We start from the raw sequence: 16,264 nt of genomic DNA, 5'->3' as shown, positions 1-16,264 counted from the left end.
CATCCTCCACACATGTGTCTCTGCTGCACTCTGACGCGTGATATTCTTACCTGTCCAAACTTATCTTCTACTGATATTTCACACAAACTCCCCTGCCCCTTCTTCCCTTCCCCAGGAGAAATCACAGAACACAAACACAACGGTGCATCATGCCTATTCAATTCCTGTTCTGTCCACCGCATTTGCAGGGCCTCTCTGCCCCCCATCCTGAAACTGTTCTGCTTCTGTACAAAGTTTGTGGACGTTGTGCCTATAGATCCAACAGTCAGGATGAATGGCATGCGGGTTGAGTCCTGGCTTCCCAGAGGACTGGCTTTGTGACCTTGGTCAAATGACATAACCTCTCAGAGCTTCGGTTTCCTCTTAAGATATGGATTAGCAGATCTATTGTAGAGATAAACACATTGTGTCTACGGTAGTATTTTAAAATATTTTCTACTTCTTCCCCTCCCCTGGGATGTGGTAGAAATCTACTTACCCCATCCTCTTGAAGTTAGATGTGACCATAGGACTTGCTTAGGCCAGTGGAATGAGAGCAGAAGTGATTGTGTTGCTTTCACTTGGAACCTTTAGGAGCCAGTGAGCAAATCCCCATGTCTTCTTTTTCCTACCTTGACAATCATGGTGGTACAAAGTTGGAGCCTCCCCAAGCCAGCCTGAGTCTCTGTGTAAAGATGGCAGAAAATCCCAGCCAATCTGCATTGGAAAAGTAGTGTCAGCAAATATTAAACTTTATTTAAGTCAGTGGGATTTGTTAAAGCAGCATAACCTGGCTAATTCTGGCTGATAGTGTTACTTCCAGATATGTGGGACTTCATCAGTATCTATTGAATCAACAGCATCTACCATAGGCTGGTACTGTTTTATGACAGCAAACCCTCCTCTGTAAAGTAGCTGTTTACAATCCCTATTTTCAGTTGAAGAAACCGTATCAGAAAGGTTAAGTAATTTCCCAGAGTTTACGCAGTTTGTAAATGGCAGCACCAGGATTTAAACCCTACCTGTCCAGTTCCAAAGCTCCCCCTCTTCTCCTTCCATATATGCCATGCTCCATCTCCTTAAATGGGAAGGATGAAAAACACACACAGTCATGCCCAGGCACTGGGAGTTCCTCTCCAGACTGAATTCCTACCACGTTTATAATTGGAACCACACTTCAGCACAATGCTATCAGGCATTGTGTGTGAATGTTTTCACATCGATAAAGCATTTTCTTCAACAAGAGCCCAGGCTCCTTGATTAAGAGCTTCAGATCTAGAGGCAGAGTGACTGGGTTCAAATCCCTGTTCCACCACTTATGATCATCTTGGATAATTGTTTTCCCCCTTTATGCCTCAATTCTCTAATCTGCAAAGTGGTGATGGTAACTTTCATGCATGTCCGTGTGAAGAGACCACCAAACAGGCTTTGTGTGAGCAATAAAGCTTCTAATCACCTGGGTGCAGGCCGGCTGAGTCCATAAAGAGAGTCAGCAAAGGGAGATGGGGTGGGGCCGTTTTATAAGATTTGGGTCGGTAAAGGAAAATTACAGTCAAACGGGAGTTCTCTGGCGGGCAGGAGTGGGGGTCGCAAGGAGCTCAGTGGGGGAGCTTTCTGAGCCAGGATGAGCCAGGAAAAGGACTTTCACAAGGTATTGTCATCACTTAAGGCAAGGACTGGCCATTTTCACTTCTTTTGTGGTGGAATGTCATCAGTTAAGGCAAGGACCGGCCATTTTCACTTCTTTTGTGGTGGAATGTCATCAGTTAAGGCAGGGCAGGGCATTTTCAGGCCATCTGGGCGTATACGTGCAAGTCACAGGGGATGCGATGGCTTAGCTTGGGCTCAGAGGCCTGACAGTAACAATGTATGTGGTATTAGCAATTACACCAATAACACATCCCACAGGGTGGGTATGAGGATTAAGGGCTAGACTATATCCACTCAATAAATCGTGGATATTATTAACAAGATGTTTTTCATCTTCCATGGCTCTTACTAGAATTTGGAGCCTTTTTTTTTTTTTTTTTTTTGAGATGGAATTTCACTCTTGTCACCCAGGCTGGAGTGCAATGGCACAATCTTGGCTCACTGCAACCTCCGCCTCCCTAGTTCAAGCAATTCCCCTGCTTCAGCCTCCCAAGTAGCTGGAATTACAGGCATGTGCCACCACATCCAGCTAATTTTTTTGGATTTTTAGTAGAGACGAGGTTTCACCATGTCAGTCAGGCTGGTCTCAAACTCCTGACCACAGGTGACCCACCCGCCTAGGCCTCCCAAAGTGCTGGGATTACAGGAATGAGCCACCGTGCCTGGCCTGGGGCAATTTTAAGCAGTTTAATCATACTGCTTGGTTAGACTCTGATTTCTGGTTTTGTTCTTGGATACAGGACAGATGTAATAACATTGGCACTTGAAAGTGTGACATCCACACTATCCCACATCTTTTATTTACATAAGGCTCATTACTGGTCCTTCACTGCACTTTCTATTTTCAAAGCAATTTAAAAGAAAGAAGGTATGTTCGCTTTCTCTAGAAATCGTTGTTCACGAATTCTGTCATTCAGGCAGCATAGATGAGCTTGGAGGACATTATGTTGAGTGAAATAAGCCAGGCACAGCAAGACAAATACCACATGTTCTCACTCATATGTGGAAGCTAAAAAAGTTAATCTCATTGAAGTAGAGAGTAGAATTGTGGTTACTAGAGGTTGGGGGTGGGGACGGGGATAGCCAGAGATTGGTTAACGAGTACAAAATTACAGCTAGATAAGACAAATAAGTGCTCATGTTTGATAGCACTGCAGGGTGACTACAATTAATAATTTAATTGGGAGGATACAATAAATTAGTAATTTATATTGTGTATTTAAGAATATACAGTAGAATATTGTATATATTCATTTATTATATGTATTTATAATTTATTGTATATAAATTATATACAATATATTATATATATTAATAATTTGTTGTATATATTCAGATAGCTAGAAGAGCAGATTTTGAATGTTCCCAACACAACAAAGTGATATGTGTTTGCTATGCAAATAACCCTGATTTGATCATTACACGTTGTATGCATGTATCGAAATATCACACTGTGCCCCATAAATATGTACAATGATGTGTCAGTTAAAAATAAAAGAAAAAAAAAGAGACATTTGTTCAGAAAACATCGTAATAGCAGTCATTATGTATTTACTACCTACTACATTATTTATTTACTACCTAGGACCCTTACATATGCATATCGCCCTGCTAAAACTGCAAGGTGGGTGTTATGTTGCCCATTTCGCTACTGAGAAATCTGAGTCTCAAAGAGGCTAAGTTGCCTGTGATCAAACAGTAACTGCAGTCAGGATTTGAACGCGAGCCTCCGACTCTAAGGCTTTGCTCCAACCCCTATCCCAAGCTCATGTCAATTAATGCCTGTGCTTTGGCTGATAACTGTTCTTCCACTTTGCTAGATGAAGTTTTGAAAAGTTACCTAAGACTGTGACATTTCTAACTTAAACATGTGGTCTGGTGGACAATTTACATTAAATAGCAAGCTAAGTAAGTGCTTAGTCTTCACTGTAGTGGAAGGAAGATAATTACAACCAAAAATTCATGCTGCTTCATCCATAGAGCTGACAGACGGCTGTTCAGCCAGGGACACGTTGCCCAGCCTCCCATACATCCAAGTGCAGCCATGAGACTAGGTCTCTCTAATGGAACATGAGCAAAGGTGATGTTTTTTGCTTCCAATTCAGGGTGTTTAAAAAGTGGGTGTGCCTTCTCCGCATTGCCTAGCTGGAAACAGAGGACTTGGAGGCCCTAAGTGAATGGTGAAGCCACAAGATAAAAGAAACCTGGGCCACTACTTCACCTTGAAAAATAAAGTCAGTCTCTGACCAGGACATTGGACTGGTGCATCAGTGAATAATAAACTTAACTGTGTTGTGTTAAGCCCATGCAATTTGAAGGTTGATATGTCATGACAGCTAGTACTACCCTAAATAATACATACGATTTACACCAAATCTGTATTTACACAGAGAAAGCAAAATGCAGGATTATAACAAGTACCTGAATAGTTGGAACCCAAAATGACATTTTTATTCTCTCTCTATCTGTTTATTCAAGGAGATAGCAGATTATTTAGGGTCTTGAGTTTTTCTTTTATTTTTCCTGCATTGCTTGTGTCACAGATTAAATAAGAGTAGTATTCAACAGTCATAAAACAGGAAGAAACAAATTTATTCACTCCACAGTTTTTTCCCATACATGCCAGGCACCTGGGGCTGAGAATGGGCTAGGACAAGACAGGTCTGATCTCATCTTCATGCAGCTTCCAGCCTACGAGTAGTAAGTACAGTTGATAGCATTCAACTGACCTCTAGCCATCAAACTTCTTGGGAGAACCCAGGCTACTTGAGTGTGGACTAGATAACTAAAATAAAACTAAAGCTTACAAGTCCAACAGAAAGCTATGTTTCTTCCCCCTGCTAAGTGGCTAGAGAAACAATAAGAATGATGACTAAGGGCAGAGACTCCAGAATCAGAACAATCCCGAGTACAAATGCTGACTCTCCCACTTTCTAGCTGTGTTCTCTTGATCAGCTTCCTCTTTTTTTCTCAGTTTTCTCAGCTTTAAGATGGGGGCATTAGTAATACCTGTCTCAAAGGGTTTTTTGTTGTTGTTGTTGTTGTTGAGGATTAGATGAGTTAATTAAAAAAAAAAAACCACAAGATCAGCAAGATACGAGTAGTAGCACCCAATAAATGTAGGCTGTTTTTTTGGTTTTGTTTGTTTGTTTGTTTGTTTGTTTGTTTGCCACCTGCCCACTGGCATTCTATTCTGTGTATAAAAGGATGTAAGAGAAGGCATTTCCATGGGGGTTGACGGGTGACATCAGGAAACAGAAGTATAAATAGAATCAGTGGATATTTACAAGGGTCAACAGAAATAGCCCAGATGGAGTTTTAGTTTTAATTTACCTCATGCATTTGATGGTTGAGCGGGCCCACTGAACCTGTTGGGAAGAGTGTCAGTTTGGGGAGCCACCTCAGCGGGTAGCCGATGGAGCAGGAGATGACTGATGACACCCTCCGACACTGACATTCTTGATTCCTTTTTTTTTTTTTTGAGACAGAGTCTCGCTCTGTCGCCCAGGCTGGAGTGCAGTGGCGCAATCTCGGCTCACTGCAAGCTCCGCCCCCCGGGTTCACGCCATTCTCGTGCCTCAGCCTCTCCGAGTAGCTGGGACTACAGGCGCCCGCCACCACGCCCGGCTAATTTTTTGTATTTTTTTTTTTTTTAGTAGAGACGGGGTTTCACCGTGGTCTCGATCTCCTGACCTCGTGATCCGCCCACCTCGGCCTCCCAAAGTGCTGGGATTACAAGCGTGAGCCACCGCGCCCGGCCGACATTCTTGATTCCTTTTGGAGATGTCAGGCTTCCGTTCCTTGCACATTCCTTCTTCCCTTCCTCCTGCACATGTGAATGGGATGGAGCACGTGGACAGCTGGCAGCAGTCCCATTTGCCTTGTTTTCTCCGTTCTAAACCCTGTACTGAAAAATAAGATAGCTTCTTCCTGGGGAATAAAACGGCAGGGATTTGTTGGAAGTTTCTGTTATCAAAAAAAGAAACTGAAAGGTGATAAATTCCTGTCAACAGAGAAGGCACTGGCAGGACTCCAGAGCAGAAACAACACCGTGCCACCCTGGAAAGAGTGGCTGCCAGAAAGTCGCAAGAGTAAAAATGTCACGTGCAGGGACGTACTGGGGTCAGGAAGGAGAAAAAGTCTAATTGGCTACAATGGAAGAGGCTTAGGCTTTCACTGAGGTTAAATAGGGTTCTGGGCAGGGTGGGGTCCTTTCTCTCACTGAATAATGCACATTCCTTTCCCTTCATGGTTCTCAGGGTTTCGTGTCTCTTGGCCTTTGCACATGCTATACCCAATTCCTGGGACACCTCATTTCCTGGCCTCCAGATGACAAACATCTACCGTCTCAGAGACCTAGCTGAGGACATCACCTCTCCCCTGATCCTGGGCTGGGCAGAACTGAAGACTCAGTTCTCTGTCCCCAGAGCACTCGGTTCCTGGGTCTATTATAGCACTTGCCACATGGTATTACAATTACTCAATTGTGTGCCCAGCTCCCTGCAGTTGCCTGGAAGCTCCGGAATGGCAAGGTCTAGAACAGCACTATCCAATAGAAATATAATGCGAGCCACATAAATAATTTTAACTCTTCTGGCAGCCGTGTTAAAAACAAGTCAAAAACAAGAGAAATTAACTTTAATCATATAATATTCGGAATAGTAATAATAAACATATTATTATATTACTATAAAATAAATAGTAATAAAATATTTGGAATAGTACCATTTCAATATGTAATTAATATAAACAACTCACTGATAAGATATTTTACATTTTTCTGTGCTCAATCTTCAAAATTCATTATGCATTTCACACTTAGAGTATTCTCAATTCAGAGATAAATTTTCAATGATTAAACTGAAATGCAACCCTAACAAAACAATAAAGTTGTATTTAATAAAATTTTCATTTGAAAATTTAAATTTAAAAAATCTGAAGCAGTGTAAAATATATTTACGATTGATTATATAAAATTATATAAAATTTATATATTATTTATATTTATTTTATACATATATATTTTATATATATTTTATATATCCAACAGTATAGAGCTAGATCTTATTCTTCTAAGAGAAGCATAGTCCTGGCTTCTGGTGGGTGCTTTAGAAATGTTGAACAGATGTATGGATGGGTGGGTGGATGGATGGATGGATGGATGGATGGATGAATTTATTTGATACCTTTACTTTCTCCCTAGTTTACCATTCAATTTCCTATTCTGGAAATGCATAGCCCAGAAAAGAGAGTGAGAATGAACTTAAGAAAAAAAGTGAATTCACAGAAATCTTCCTTGGACTTCAATTTGCCTGTTCTACTTTCTGATCCACACAGTTCAGCAACCCAGTACCTTCAACTCTGCTCAGATGTCACCCTGTCACCCTCTCCATGGGGCCTTTCCTGACCATCCTGTCTACAATTGCAGCCCACCTTCTCCACCTCCCATTCCACTACTGGCACTGCTTTCCTTCCCTGGATGCTTTATTTTTCACCATTGCATTTACTACCATATAATATATTATAAAATTTCTTTATTTGTTGTGTTTGTTCCCACATAGCAGGAGTTTTTATTGGTATTATTCACACATGAATCTCTAGTACCTGCTATATAGTAAGTGCTCAATCATTATGTAATGAATGAATGGGTGGATGAATGGTTTGAGTTGAGTTCTAGCAGCTCTTCCACCGTTCAGCTCTGTGACCCCAGGAAGTGACTGAACTTCAATCCCTCCATACGTAAAATAGGTATAGTAATAATACTTAGTTCATAGGATTGACAGGATACAATCCTACAGAGTTAATGCTTACCTCGTAGAACTATGAAAATGTCTATGAAGTGTTTAACATAGTACTACATAGGCACGTGGTAAACACAGACAAAACAGTAGCTGCTATTATTATTGTTTAAATAATATTATTATGAGATTTATTCTATCAGGTCTATAGCAAACATGTAAAATAATTACCATCTCCCAAGTAATTATGTCCCAAACAAACAAACAAAAAAACTAGGTCAGCAAAAAATAGCCCTGGGACCTAGATTTCCTATATAACTGCCTACATTGATCTGCGCTGTGTTTATTTGTATTCTTTTAACTCTGGAAAACAAGTCTCTCAGACCCACCCTGCCAAGACCCAGGGTAGCTCAGTGTCAGGCCCTGCGTCCGTTCTGTTTACTGTCACCGGGGACTAAGGCTCTAAAAGCAGGCACGAGAGGGAAGGCATTCCAGGCGGGTCACCAGCCCGCCTGTGACGACAGACACTCCTGGCCCACCTGCTCTGGGACACTCACACAAGCCTTAGATGGCCTGGGGTCTGGCAGCTTGCCCAGTGGAGCCAGCCTGCCCGGCAGCCGGCTAGCTGGCAACGGATGCATTAGCTGCCTTCCTGGCAGACAAGCCACGTGCCCTGGATTCCTCTTAAGGGCCTGCTTCTCCTGCTCCTCCCAGCCTCATCCTTTGAAACCCTTAATTTAACAGGCATATTTCCAGTCTGCCAACCCCTTCATGATGCTCTTCATTCACCTGTTCACTCATTCATTCAACAGATGTTAATTGAGCATCTATGATGCTGTAGTCATTCTGCAGATAAATAGTAATACAAGATGGTCCTCTGCCCTCAAGGAATTTCTAATACCTCCCATCAGCATGATTCTTTACAGTTTACAAAACACTTTCCCACAAGTGGTCTTTTTTAATTCTCAAAATGATACTTTACTTGGGATTAGATATTTTTATTTCCCGCGTTTTTCATGGGATATGCTAAGAGATCGAGAGACTACCCTGTGGTCTCGCAACTTACAAACTCAGGTAATTTGGCTACATAATAGCTAATACCTGAACAACCAAAAACTTCTCCAAGAAAGGGAGAAGAAATCACATCTCACCAATAGTTGTTACATAAAAGTCACAAAAAGTCAGCTCCTTGAAAGATAAAGTCTATTTGATTGTACATCTAATGGCTCCAAAAAGAAATTGCATGTTTTACATACATAAAAGTCACAAAAAGTCAGCTCCTTGAAAGATAAAGGCTATTTGATCATACATCTAATGGCTCCAAAAAGAAAGTGCATGTTTTACATGGTGAGGAGAGAGACTGATTTCCTCCATGACAGAACCAGGGACAACTGGGAAACTTCCAGGAATTTGGATTGGGAACCTCGCCAGATCTAGGATCTATCTGTCCCTGGCCTCTCCCATACAAATGCCCCACTCAGGACTCTTGAAACATCTGAACTCAAAAGCCTGACTGCCCAAATTAACTGGATGTGGACAGATGATGGAAACATGCACACAGGTATGAGCAACACCTCTTTCCCCCAGAAGCACCATTTCCAGCATCCCCACCTTTAAACCTGAAGTTCTCCAGGGGAAACATCAGGTACCTTTATAAGGAAAAACATCTCCCCACAGCTCCACCAAGTGGCTGGGTCTGCCCACTGAAAACTTCTCCAAGAAATGGAGAAGAAATCTAGTTCACTTCAGTGCAAGCCAAGGTACAAAATAACGACTAGGACCAAGAAAGAGAAGTTGGCCAAATGGAAATGGGGTAGAGAAATTCTGGGGAGACCCAGGAGGCATGGATGTCCTCAGGGCAGGGAGAAGGAAGGCGGTTGAAGCTCTTTAGCAAAAGGTAATTTGGCAAAAATATATAGACTCAGAGCTAGAAGTAGCCAACACCTCCCTTCTAATAGATAAGAGAACTGAAACCCAGAGACGTTCATGCTGTCATCATGTGATAGAAGGGCAATGGTGGACCCTGTGCAAAACATGGTACTGGTGTGATCTTATTTAATCCATGTGAATCTAAGGCAGATGTATTACTACTTCCCAATTTTACAGACAAAGATAGGGCAAGAGTCAGCACTCTATGGCCCCTGCCTGTTTTTGTGCCATACACAAGCTAAGAATGGTTTTTACACTTTTGAGTTGCTTTTGAAAATCAAATAATAATATTTCATGATTCATGAAAATTATATGAAATTCAGATTTCAGGGCCATAAATAGAGATTTATTTGAACATAGTAACATCCATTTTTTTACATACATGTATGGCTGCTTTTGAACTAGAAGGGCAGAATTGAGTAGTTTCAACAGAGATCATATGGCCATCAAAGCCTAAAATATTTACTATCTGGCTCTTTACAGAAAAAAATACCAGCTCCTAGAATAGAGACTCAGAGAAGTCAAGGAACCCAAGAAGAAGTGATACGATGGAAAGAGAACAGAAGGACGGGAAGGAGTTAGAAGGCCAGGTCTGTCACTAACTGATCTGTAAGACCAGGGATAACAATAAAATGTCCTCCTGGGTTTGTTGGATGGATGGATTAAAAAGTTTAAAACACGCAAATACTCTGTCAGCTGCAAAGGGCTCTACATGTTGTGTCTATTATTTATCAGACTAGAGCCAGCTTATAGTCTCAGTTTCCCAACATTTCCCATCACATCACACAGTCTCTCCTGGCCTTAGTTTCCCCATCTAGAAAATGGGGATAATGATACCCTCCAATGTAGAGACATCATCAAAATGAAAAGAAAAAAAAGAGCATGTTTGTGAAAGCCACTTCTAAAATAATTTGCAGATACTTAGTTTCAGGGTTCCAATCTCCTTTTTAAAATGAAACTGAATGCCATGAGTTTTCAGCCTCCAAGGTAGAATATCGTGAGCCAGAGAAAGGACAGGACAAAGAAATCCAGCCTGGCTTCAGCTTGGAGTCCCGCTTTTTCAAAAACAGCAGCTGTCTCACTGTTCTTTCAAAAGGGCAACTGATTGGATTCTCTGCACCTTCATTAAGCTGGAAGGTCGTTTAGAGAAATCAATGTGTCCTCGGGGGATTGCTATCCAGCAGTCCCCTCCAGCCTTGCACTTCGCTCTCACCCCTGGCTTCTCACTTTACCAGCTGGCGAATTCTTCAGAGGTGGTACCAGCCACTCATAGCAGACAGAGAGCAGGTAATGAGTGGACTCTGGCCATAGGGACCAATCTCTGTACTGACAGAGTGAATGAGAGGCCAGGCGGGGTGGCTCACTCCTGTAATCCCAGCACTTTGAGAGGCCAAGGCTGGTGGATCACTTGAGGTGAGGAGTTTGAGACCAGCCTGGCCAATTTGGTGAAACCCCGTCTCTACCAAAAATATAAAAAATTAGCCGGGCGTGGTGGCTTGTGCCTGTAATCCCAGCTACTTGGGAGGCTGAGTCATGAGAATCACTTGAACCCAGGAGGTGGAAGTTGCAGTGAGCTGAGACTGCACCATTGCACTCCAGGCTAGCCTGGGAGACACAGCAGGACTCCCTCTCAAAAAAATAATAAAAATAAAAATAATTTTAAAAAAAAAGAGTGGATGAGTAGTCCCTAGGGCAGTTCTAGAAGAGAAGCAAAGACCTACTGCTGAGGCAGGAGCCAGTGAGCAGCCCACTCGGTCCACACCTGGCCGCAGCACAGATACAGCAAGTTTCCAGAGAAAATTTAGATAAACACCTTTACCTAAATGTCCCAGTAGCTCTCACCAGAATACTTGGGTCATCGGCCTACCTGCTGGCTCAGACTTTAGTATCCAGTGTAGCCCCTTAGAATCCAGCTACATCCGTCTAAAATAAGTCCAGCCAAAGTTGAAGGGAATAAGGCACAGAGAAATTCCAATGCGAGAGAGGCTGTTTATATTGAGAATGAAAGCTCTTATAGTCTGATCTGGGTCAAACTCCAGCTCCCTCCATTTCTAGCTGCATGACTTTAGGCAACTTGCTTAACTTCTCTGGGTCTCAGTTTCTGCATCTACAAGATGGGAAGAATGCCTAACAAATATAGTTATTTGGGGAAGATTATATTAAAATATGCCTGGTATCTGGAAAATAATAAGGGCTCAGTTAAAGGGGAGTTAGGGCAGCAAGTTCTGCTAGGCATCTTGTAGCCCTTTGTCCCTTAGATCAAGACTGCAAAGAACCACTTGCTGAATGTGAATGAATGAATGAATGAGCAAATGAACTAACAAGGAAAAGAGCAGTGTGCCTCATTCTGGCTTCCTAATAATGCCCAGGAGAACCATGATATCACATTCTTGTGTCCAATTTACAGATGAACAATGTGAGTCCCAACAGTCTACATTATCCATAGAAATCTGGAATTCAAGCCAAGAGTTTACATTTTGGCTTCCATTTGGGCCTCTGTTTGCTCATCAGGTAAACAGGTAAAATCGTCAAACCTATATTACTGAGCTATCAAGGGCATCCAATGAGAGGAGGGGATGTAAGAACATCACATTTGTGGCTATTAAGCTTAAAGTCTCACTCTCCAGGTAGAAATGTCCTTGAATAAGACACAGATTTCCTGTTTGGCTTTAGCCAAAAGGATGAAATTCTAATTATGAAATTTGAGGCATCGTCAGATGAGTTTGACAAGTGTCAATGCAGATGAAATGGGAACTTCCCATCACCTTTGCAAAAAAGTGGCATATGGCGGTGTGGCCACGGGTGACCTTGTCCTCTGAGGGTGTTACCCTGAATTTGTAGAGTCCAGCCTCGACTGTGGCTCTGGCCCCTGAGTGAAACCTGCAGGCTGCAGAAGACACTGACATACTCCACAAATCCATCCTTGTTCCTTCAGCAGAAGCATCTGGCATAGTTCCCATTTACGAGCACCTGCCAAAATTTCAGGGGTCAAAGGTTACAGTGAGCTGTGCTTCATGCACTCCACTGGCTCTGTCACAGGTAGAAACCCATTGGAGGAAGCCTTTTCAGATTACACACACGCACATACATGCACATACACACATACACAAAATTAGGAGTATTTAATAATAAAAGAATCATCTAATATAAAATTATCTAAACTGTCTCGACTAAACCTTCCCATTAATGCACACACATAAATTCTTTGGCAATAAAAGGCCTTATCTCTTGGCTCAAATTCCAAATTTCTATTGATAATGTAGGCTGTTGGGACTCACGTTGTTCATCTGTAAATTGGGCACAAAGAATGTGATATCATGGTTCTCCTGGGCATTATTAGGAAGCCAGAATGTCCAAGGAGGTACCTGCAGGAATCACTCACCTGTAGGAATGAATGCTGTGTCACCTCAGTCTTCATCTCAGCCATCACCATAGGTTGGATCTAGGAGAAAAGTTCTTATTGGAGCATGACCCAGAGCCTCTAGACAGAGCTCCACAAGTTACTTAGGAAAGTGGGAAAACAGAATGAGGAAGCACAGTACAGTCCCTGCCATCTAGCCATCCGCCCTCAGGGTCCGTGGGCTTTGTCCTGAGGAACTCCTTTTTGTGATTGGTTTCTTTGGGGTGTTGCTGTTCACCCTCTTGCTCTGATTGGCTACATGCGAATAAGCAAGGCCAAATATGTTGATCCTAGATATGTTAATTAGTGCCTGCTGACTGTATTTCCCCCCCACCTATCTTTCTATTTTGTACAGATGTGTAGATAAGGCTACCTTAAAATGCTGATGATGGTCCTTGCTGGGAGACAGACAGACCTCCTGTGCTGATATATTGGTGCCAGAAGTGAGACTTCTAGTTAAAAATCACATACGCATACACTTAACACACCCATGGTAGGTGCTCAATAAATATTCTCTTTCCTGGTGTGCTTTGCTCCCAACTTTCCCCCCTGCCTTATGGCTGAGTTCCTCTTCTTTGTCCTTCCACAGCATCATAGCTCTTTCCACTGTGTGTTGGGGTCCTCTGTTTATCTGTTTCTTCTTCCCTCTAGACTACAAGCTCTTTGAAGGCAATGCCTGGGTCTCCTCTTTATTGTACGTCATTGGCACTATTACTGTTCTTGATATAGCTGATGATAAGTAAATATTGAACTTAGCTGAGCCGAAGCCCAGAATTGTTAACTATGAAGGAATGAGACTGTTTTTTAAAAAAAATAAATATATCAGAATGCATACATACAAAATGAATGGTGTCCATTTCAGGGAAGTCACCATAAGAGAGGGCGCACTTGCTGTGCCCTTTTGGGGAAACAGCCTTTTTAGTGGGTGGCACATTCTTTTGAACAGCTTTAGTGAGAGAGCATTTTCCTCTCCTAATGGGAGGATTTATAGGAGAATCCTTTTAGCGACAAGAAAGAAAACAACTAATAAAAGTGCCTTAAACAATGAAAATGTGGCCAGGCGCAGTGGCTCACACCTCTAATCCTAGCACTTTGGGAGGCTGGGGCGCATCACCTGAGGTCAGGAGTTCAAGACCAGCCTGGCCAACATGGTGAAACCCCGTCTCTAATAAAAATACAAAAAGCATGGTGGCGCACGCCTGTAGTCCCAGCTACTTGGGAGGCTGAGGCAGGAGAATCGCTTGAACCCAGGAGGCAGAGGTTGCAGTGAGCTGAGATCGTGCCATTGCACTCCAGCCTGGGTGACAGAGTGAGACTTTGTCTCAAAACAACAACAACAAAAAAAAACAGTGAAAATATTATTATCTCACACAACAAGATGACTGGGGTTAATAGTTCCAAGGTTGGCTCAGCAGCTCGACAAAGTCATCAAAGATCCAGGCTCTTTCTATTCTTCTCTACCATTTAGCTTTCTAGAATCCATTGGGTTATGACCCAGTAATCACAGATGGTTGCCTTTGTTCCGATATCACACTCTCATACTATTATTTTTGAAGGAAGTAAGAAGGAATGAAGTGGAGGCTCAGCCAGGGGAAAAGGGCAGCTCCCTTCATGTGTCTTTCTCTCCTTTTATGACAGATGGAAATACCTCCCTAAACACCCCATCACCTAGCTACCCTTAGCTGCAAAGCAGGCTGAGTACCTGGCACATTCAGTCTCTGAAGTGAAAGGCAGGGAGAGAAGAAAGATTGAGGATGGCTGCTGGGAGGCAACCAAGAAGGATTCTCAGAGATTTTATTTCTGATAAAAGCCAAAAGTCAGTTGGAATCTGAGCTCTAACCTCAAGGTGGGACCATAAATCATGATAACATGTTGAACACTAACTATATGCCAGATTAGTAATAAGTACTCAGCATATGTTATCTTAATTAATCTTCCCAACACCCTTGAGGTAGCTACTATTGTTAGCCCTATTTTATCTTTGAGGAAACTGATACCAGAAAGGTGAAATTACTCACCCCAGGGCACACAAATAATAAATGGTAAACCCCTGCCAACTCCAATATAAGGCTTTTAATTCCAAAACTAGACTGAAAACTATTCATAAGAAGGTTTCATGGCTCATAAAACCGAGGAAGGCTGAGGTGAACAGTTATATTGTGCTTTCCATTTTCGCCTGCCCCGACCAGGTCATTTGATCTTCAGAACAATTTGTAGGAAATATTATACTGCAGGAGGATTTTCAGTTGGCCTGCACCATTTAGCCACACCATTTAATCTGCTTCTCCCTTTCTTCGGTAGTAGCAGAACTCCCAATTTTTAACTGAGATTATGGCCACCCAGAATAGAGACTATATTTCCCGGCCTTCCTTATATGTAACTAAGTTCTCTTATACATATAACTAAGTTCTATTATAAACGAAAAGATCTGGCCAACTTCTCTGAGTCATGCCCTTAAAGAGAATGGCCTTCCCTCTCTCTTCCCCTTCCCCTGTCTTGCTACCTGGAAGGTGAATCTGATGGAGAGCCATGGAGAACCATAATGAACATCAGAGATGAGAGCGAAAGCCTAGGGATGGTGGACATCAAAATAGGACTCCACCATCAGTACGGCCCAGTGTGGTGGCATTATGGCTTTAATCTCTCAATCCTACATTTCTGGTTTTTTTTTTTTTTTTTTTGGTTTTTTGTGTTTTGTTTTTGTTTTTGTTTTTGTTTTTTTGAGATAGAGTCTTGCTCTGTCACCCAGGCTGGAGTGCAGGGGCGTGATCTCGGCTCATTACAAACTCCGCCTCCCAGGTTCACGCCATTCTCCTGCCTCAGCCTCCCGAGTAGCTGGGACTACAGGTGCCGGCCACCATGCCCAGCTAATTTTTTTTTTGTATTTTTAGTAGAGATGGGGTTCACCGTGTTAGCCAGGATGGTCTCGATCTCCTGACCTCATGATCCGCCCGTCTCAGCCTCCCAAAGTGCTGGGATTACAGGCATGAGCCACTGCGCCCAGCCTCTCAATCCTACATTTCTTATCACTGGAGTGTTACAAGAGGAATATACTTCCTATTTAAACCACTGTATTTGAAGTCTCTGTTAAACCAGTGAACTTGTGTTCTAAGATACCCCACAGATAAAATTTGGGATAACTACCCAGGCTACAGCAGTGCCCTTGTCCTCCCACTTCACCAATAAGTATGAGCTCCCCTAATTAAATATGTGCCCCCTGACCTTGACCTGATGGCCACCAGAGTGAACAATTAACCCAAAATGGGTCAGAGTCCTTTTTCTATGTCTATTTGCAGTGAGGATTAAGTGATTCTAGTTTGGTCTGAGCTGATGACTTGAGTAGAGGTGATGTAAGCTCCAGAGCTGTGGACCAAGAAGCAGAAAAAGTCAGTCTATAAACAGAGATTGAAGCAGATGAGCAGAGAGAAGCTGTATGGTCCCTAATGGCTTTTACAACCCTGATCCCAGTCTTAGCCAAAGGTTCAGCTTCATCTCTTTCCTTAAATTCTGCAAACCATCTCTATATTTTTACAGCAAATCTCCCACACTGAGCTTCCCTAGCTCAAAT

Source organism: Hylobates moloch, unplaced genomic scaffold, assembly GCF_009828535.3.
Source record: "Hylobates moloch isolate HMO894 unplaced genomic scaffold, HMol_V3 SCAFFOLD_12, whole genome shotgun sequence".
In the NCBI taxonomy this organism is placed as follows: Eukaryota; Metazoa; Chordata; class Mammalia; order Primates; family Hylobatidae; genus Hylobates; species Hylobates moloch.
The sequence above is the reverse complement of the archived record's forward strand: the minus strand, read 5'-3'. Positions refer to the sequence as shown.